Source organism: Rhinolophus ferrumequinum, chromosome 19, assembly GCF_004115265.2.
Source record: "Rhinolophus ferrumequinum isolate MPI-CBG mRhiFer1 chromosome 19, mRhiFer1_v1.p, whole genome shotgun sequence".
NCBI lineage: Eukaryota > Metazoa > Chordata > Mammalia > Chiroptera > Rhinolophidae > Rhinolophus > Rhinolophus ferrumequinum.
In genome coordinates, this window is record NC_046302.1 from 45053642 (window position 1) to 45060337 (window position 6696).

The window sequence follows — 6696 nt, forward strand, 5'->3', positions numbered from 1 at the left end:
GGAGCAGAGTGGAGGGTCGGGTCCTGTAATTGTCCAGCACCCTAATTTATGAAAGAAAGGATTGTAAAAATAAAAGTCAGGCCCTTGGCAAAGTCATAGGTCCCTCCAAGTGGCATTGCTGGGGGGGATGGAGGGGCCTAGATGAGGGGGAGGGAAGAGGCGCGGGAGGGGAAGGGGTGTCTCCTCTGGGAGCACCGGGAGCCGGGAGCCCGCGGCAGGGGAGGCGCGGAGCCGCGTGCGGGGCCACCAAGCCCAAGCCCCGCGCCGCCGGGCGCATCAGCCCCGCGGAGCCCCGTGGCGCCGGTACCTACCGCCCGCGCGCGAAAAGGGGCTCTCCGTGCACCGCCGGCGCCGAGGCAGCGTTCATGTCTAACCACTGCCTCCACCACCACCACCTCCTCCTCCAGCGCCCGCGCCCGTTCCTGCTCCTTCCCCGCCGCCGCCGCCGCCGCCGCCGCCGCCGCCACCGCCACTACAGATCCGCAGACACACAGCCAAGATCCCTGACTCTTAACACCAACTCTCTTCTCCGGGGAGGGGAGGGGACGAGGGAAGGGGGGGAGGGGGAAACACGCCGAGGCGCACGGAATTGCAAGTTCAGCAAAGAAATGGGTGGGGGGGCTCCGGCAGGGAGATGCGGCTCACTCGGTCCGGCTGGCTGGGATGCACCCCCACCCCGATAAAAAAATCTGAACACCTCCCCTGCCTCGCAAAAAAATGCAAACGAAAATTCATCGAGCACCTCATTTTCCCTCAGATCGTCAGTTACAATCTGAAGCCTGAACAGTTCAGTTTTTGCCCGTTTCAACCATCGGAGGCACTTTGAAATTTATTCGAGTTTACATCCCCTCACTTCTTTCTTTCTCTGACTCTCGTTCCCTCTCACTCACACATCTACACACGGCAAAGCAAGTTTATACTAGGCTGCAAATACACGTGATGCAAAAAGACTTTGCCAAGAGGAACAATATTTTTCTTTTCCATATATAAATCAAGCCACATTTTGCTGGGGAGATTTTCATTTCGGTAGTTTTGCGATGGGGGAGAAACCAAAATTGTATACTTTCTTCTCCCTCCCTTTTAAGTCACAGAATAGTATAGCTGCAAACTTCGGGGGGGGGAAGCAATTTTTGAGGGTGAATGTTGTTTTGTTTTTACACTTGAGTTCCTAGGCACGCTAAGTCCCCGTCCGCCAGCACTGTAAGTTTTTAATTCAACATTTACCATTACAGGCCCTGCATACTCTTAAAACACACTTTTTTACATTACTTTTTAGAATAAAAATTAAGCTTCATAATTCTATCGTTAAATAATAACAAGCGTGCTTTATCCAGTATACTCAACATACGCGATTTTAACTGTGTTAAAATACACATTCTGCAAACCCTGTTATTGCTAGATGTGCGAGTACATACACAAAATGCATGCACACACTTTTTCCCATTGGCAATTATTTAATAGGTTGTTCCTTTTGTTTTAATAAAACATTGGGATAGACATTTTAAAAATTAAATTCAATTACAAACAGTTTACTCTGACAGCAAATTGTAACGTTACCTTAAATGGCCACAAATATGCTCACAATATTCCAAGGAAATTGACTTTAGAAAGAGAGACAAAAATCTTCTGCAAGTACTTAGTATCTCACATGTGTATCCCCCAAAAAAGTATTTTAACTGGTACTCAGTTCTGCTCCAGGGATATCCACAGAATACAAGATTATGCACCTGGCTCTGGTTTTTGCATTTTCCACCATAAAACTGCAACAAAATTCCCTCCCCCAAAAAAGAAATCATTAAAAAAAAAATCCAACAACTTTTTCTTATTGTTTATAAAAAAAAATCAATACAGGATAGTTATAATTTTTCCTCAAACAAATCTTGGTGGTGGTTTTTTTTTCTTCTCCTCTTATAAAGTCTTAAACTTGTTCCAAGTTTAGACGTGTCTCATCATCATCCTCCTCATCATCATCATCACCATTGACTCCCCCGCGGAGTCACATTGATAATAATAGGTTTCCCTGAAAGATACATTGTAATCCATTCACATCCGGGCACTGCGGGCTTATAAAGAGAAGGCGCTGCGGCCGTGGCTGCTCCTCCAGACAATGACTAGGGAGGGGCGGGGCGGGAGCGGGCGACCATCGAGTGGTAAACAGAGCGCCTAGAGAGGCGCCCAACATGGCGGTTCCTGCGGGCCACGCCTCCTCCGGGACCGGAGGCGGGTGGCCCGGCTCCGGCGGCTGTCGCGAGTGGGGCCGAATTGCAAGTCTCCGGTGGCTGGGGCGGTTATCCGACCTCGTGTTCCTGCGTGCTTCTTCTTGTTCCCGTTCCTTGGCCTTCCCTGTGTTTTCACTCAACAGTACTTTCTAAATAAATTATGGAATTAAACTACACGGACTTCCACCAGAGAGTCAGATCCCCTGGCTCACCCTGAGGGAGGCTTGGGAGAGGCCGCGCCGGCCTCACGGAAAGCCTGTGCCTGTGTTCCCCCCCCTGCGTGAAACCCGTCCTCTTAGGGGGGCTTGGGCGGTGGAGGAAGTACCCTGAGCCAAGGTGTAGCTCCTGGGCTTCAGGAGGGACGGAGGTCCTCACCTGCCCCACCGCCCAACACCGCCTTTTCCTAGGCCCCTGGAAAAGGGAGGACTTGGCAGGTCTGGGAAGTCTCCACGTGGAGAAGACCTTCCTTTATGGCTTTGTAGACTCAAATCGCGTTTATATCATGACCCTCTACTGAATCAACTTCCAGTTCTGCCCAAGCAGTTACCTTCTATAGCCTGTTTTGTAGTCTGTGAATGCAAATAATACCGTGTTTTCCCGAAAATAAGACCGTGTTTCCCCGAAAATAAGACCTAGGCATTAGAGCTGATGGTCCAGCAAGGTCTTATTTTCAGGGAAACATGGTATCTATTCTAAGAATTTCATAAAAAATTAAAGGAATAAAGATAAAAATGGAGCCGCCACTAAAATCTTTCCATCTGTAATTCCTCACTAAACCAACTGATAGTTCTAATCTCACCCACGAGGTTTTCAAAGAGATTTCTCCATTCCAGAGGAATAGCTTTTAGTTCTCCCACCAGACAAAAGCAAGTAATAATAATGATAGGTAACACACAGTGGGTTTATAATGAGACAAATACTGTTCTAAGAATTTCATATTGACTGATTTAACCCTGAGAATGACTATGGAGTATGTGTTACTACTATATTTTACACATAGAAAATCAGAAACAACTGTGGACCTTGAGAAAGAATATACCTGCCAAGAAGGAGTCCTTGTGATTAACTGGGCCCAAAATCAGAACCAGAGTCTAGCAGCCTTTGCCTACAGAGGCCTCTCTCATTCACTCTGAACTTCAAGGAAAGCCACAGACTGAGCTGCCAACTACCTGCACTGTGCTCCTACCTCCTGAGCCCCACCCTTATAACAGAGTTCTTGGTATTGGGTTTCCACCAATGGGCTGAGACTTGCCCCATCCCCTAAGAATGGCAAGTTAAATCTTCATTATTGACCAATCAGAGCAGCTCCATAATGACCAATCAGGACGTGCTATTCTGACCAATCAGGACAGTGCTATTTGGACCAATCAGACTGTACAAATTTGAATTCCTCATTTGCATAAAAAATGGGACGAGGACAGGGGCTTTCTCTATAAAAAGTGGCCTCCCTTTTCTCTCCATGGAGTGCGCTTTCAGTTTCCTCCGGAGGTTGTTTTCCCCCAGTTTGCAAACTGTTCATTTGAAAAGTTTCTCCTCTTTAAGGATCCCAGATTAGGGACTCCTATTAGCATTAGACTGGTGGCAACAACTTTTTGTTGACATAACATTGAGTAGCTTGACCCAGGGCAGTTTAATTTGCCTAAATTATACAACTTTATTAAGTGATAGCGCTCACCTTTGAAGGCAGGCCACATATGACCAGAGTCAATATTCAACCATATTCCTATACCATCTGGCAGCAAGAACATCCTAATCTCTCCATTTTCTGATGCAGTTTTGTGGCAGTAATAGAGTTCAGATCAATTTTCAAGAACTTTTGTATATGTGTATGTTTTCAGAGAACAAGAACTAGGGCATTTATAGTTTGTTTCTGGTCTGTTCATACATTGATACAAGATCCCTGTCTTCTATCTTTATTCCATATTCTCCTCTTAAAATAATATTTTATACGTAGACATTATTTTATGCTACATTATCACAAGCATTATCTCTGGTTTTCAGAATAAGCCTCTACAGGCTTACTGAGATGATGTAATAAAAGGATCAATTTTTGTTTAGGAAAAATACTCAGTTGGCTCTATGTTTACTCAGTTTTGTGACCTAAGGCTTGACGTCAATGTCTTTTACTGTAAAATACAGAGGCTAGATTAGATAATCCTTTAAGATTCCTTATAGTTTCTAAATTTAAAAATTCTCCCTCCCCCTGAATTTCAGGGGGCAATAAATGATCTGTCCAGACATCTTGATAGGATCAGGTCTGGGACCTAAATGCACCCAATTGATGGCTAGTGTTTGTTTGTATGTTTGTTTTTTCAAACTACATACTACAGTCAGAAAACCATGACACTACCCTTCCTATTTTAAATTCAGGAGCAAATTTGGAATGTTTTTGTTTTTTTCCTGAACTATCAGAAGAATAGTTATATTTATGAAGATTAGAAGCTCAATAGCGTCCTGTGAAACTTAGATAAAAAGGCAAATGTAGGAGATATGTTTTGGGGTGTCTGCTTCATCTAGAGATTCCCAGGAACCTGCCCATAAATCCTGTCATAAAGGTAAAACTTGATGTGGGTGCCACATCAGTCCTTCCTGCCCCAGCCCCACCAGCTCCAGCTGATTGGACCATATGAACTAAAAGAGGAAGAGACTGACAGTAGTCTATGGCGAATGATGGATCTGACATTTTGGAGTCAGCCAGCCAGAGCTGGTGCCAGGAAACCAAGCATGTGAGGATTGTGGTTATAAGGAAATAAGAACAATGAGCAAGCAGAGGACACTGCTCTTTAGATAAAAAGGGAAGGTCTTGGAAGTTTCCAGAAAAACAGACAATTTATAGTCCTAGGAAGAAATACCTAGAGATACATTTTCAGTTATTATGAGGACCACCTTTCAATTATTATAAGGACCTCCTGTCCATAAGAGAGCTGATTCCTGCAGTGTTCCACTTCCCTAACGGAGCTAATCTGAGGAGTTTTCGGATCCTTACAAATTAAGTGTCTAACTAGAAAAAAAAGATGCTTTAGATTACAGTATTTCAAAACAGTCCTTATTACTTATAAGAAACCAAAAAAGTAGTGACCCACTTTGCTAGGGGTAAAAAATTTTGTTCCACTCCCACATGGTCGGGATTCTATCCAATGCATTGTGCCACATATAGTCGGGACAGCATATACAAGTGTCATTCCCTTTTCTACCACATCATGACCTTGGGCACTTTCACATTTCGTGAGATGTAAAATAATTAACGTGTCTTCAATACTTTATGTGACTGGTTAAAATCAAATGAGAGTGGAGATGAAAGGGCTCTGAAAATGACAAATTCCTGTCAAATGTAAGGCATCATTATTGCATAAACTGAGTTGATGCCTAAAGATAACATTTCTTTCATAGGAGTGTGGAAGGAGTGGCAAATATTGAAACCCTGTGAGTCATAGAAAAGAACAGACACTGAAGGATGCTTGGACCAAACCCTTCATTTTTGTTGAAGATGTCAAGGCTCAAGGGGGATGTCTTGTCCAATGTCACATCATTAATGAGTTACAGAGCCAGAAATAGCCCTGCAGTAACTGAGTGCCAGTCTGTATGCCATACCATTCTCCTTCAAGTTTCATCCAGCCTGCTCTCCCCCAATCCTGACCGTGTGAAAATAAGCAGACAAAACCACAAACAAACAAAAAATCAGGTCCTTAGTGATCTAATGAAATTTATCCAAAAATTCAGCAAACAATTTTGAGTATCTACCTTGTGTCGGCAGCTATTCTCTCAAGACCTGAGGCAAAAATGTAGGCAAAGAAATCAGAGTGATATAAATGTCCAGAGCAGTCTTGATTGAATGGCGAAGTCACAGTGCGCAAGATACAGCCTGGGAAGATGTCTGGAAAGGGAGGGCTATCTCAGCATGTATTTAGGTTGATATATCAAAAGGCACAACCATCCAGCACCCAAAACTGAAGCTTCACGTATACTGCAACACTGAGTCAGAAAAGCAGCTGGAAAGACAGAAGGAGAGGGAACCAATCGGTGGATGAGAAAGAAGTCCAGAGCTTCAAAATACAAACAATTCCACATACCCCAGGACCTGTGCATTGGCTGGTCCTATGATTCTCTCCCCGGCTGGTCACACAGCTGGCTCTTCGTTATCCTTCTGGTCTCAGCTTAAACATCAACTCCTCCTAGAGACCTTCCTAACCAGTCTGTCTCAAGAAGGCATCCATCTTATTATTCTCTGCCTCATGATCAGCTTTATATACTTAGTGGTACCTTTCCCAACTGGGGTCCTTTTGTTAATATATTTATTTTATATTGCCTGTCTCACCCATCAGAGGGTAGACTCCATAATACGGGGACAGCATGAATCTTGCTCCCCCTACGTACCCAAACATAATGCAGTGCCTGGCACATATTAGATGTTCTATACTATTTGTTGAATAAATGAATGATGAACTTGTCTTTATCCTCAAGATGCATACTTTATACC

At 44.1% G+C, this 6696-nt stretch overlaps 1 protein-coding gene across 23 annotated transcripts in view; it reads right to left on the bottom strand.

Moving 5' to 3' along the window:
* Positions 1 to 2074, bottom strand: part of TCF4 (transcription factor 4) — a 345675-nt gene extending 343601 nt beyond the window's left edge. For 5 of the 23 annotated variants that reach the window (XM_033087732.1, XM_033087724.1, XM_033087733.1 and 2 more), the window contains exon 1: positions 312 to 484. The gene's annotated coding sequence lies outside the window, so the exon portion shown is untranslated. Of the gene's footprint in view, positions 1 to 311; positions 903 to 1557 lie in introns of those variants that run through there. The other 18 variants (XM_033087750.1, XM_033087739.1, XM_033087743.1 and 15 more) reach the window with 7 other exon arrangements.
* Between the last annotated feature and the right edge of the window lie 4622 nt (positions 2075 to 6696).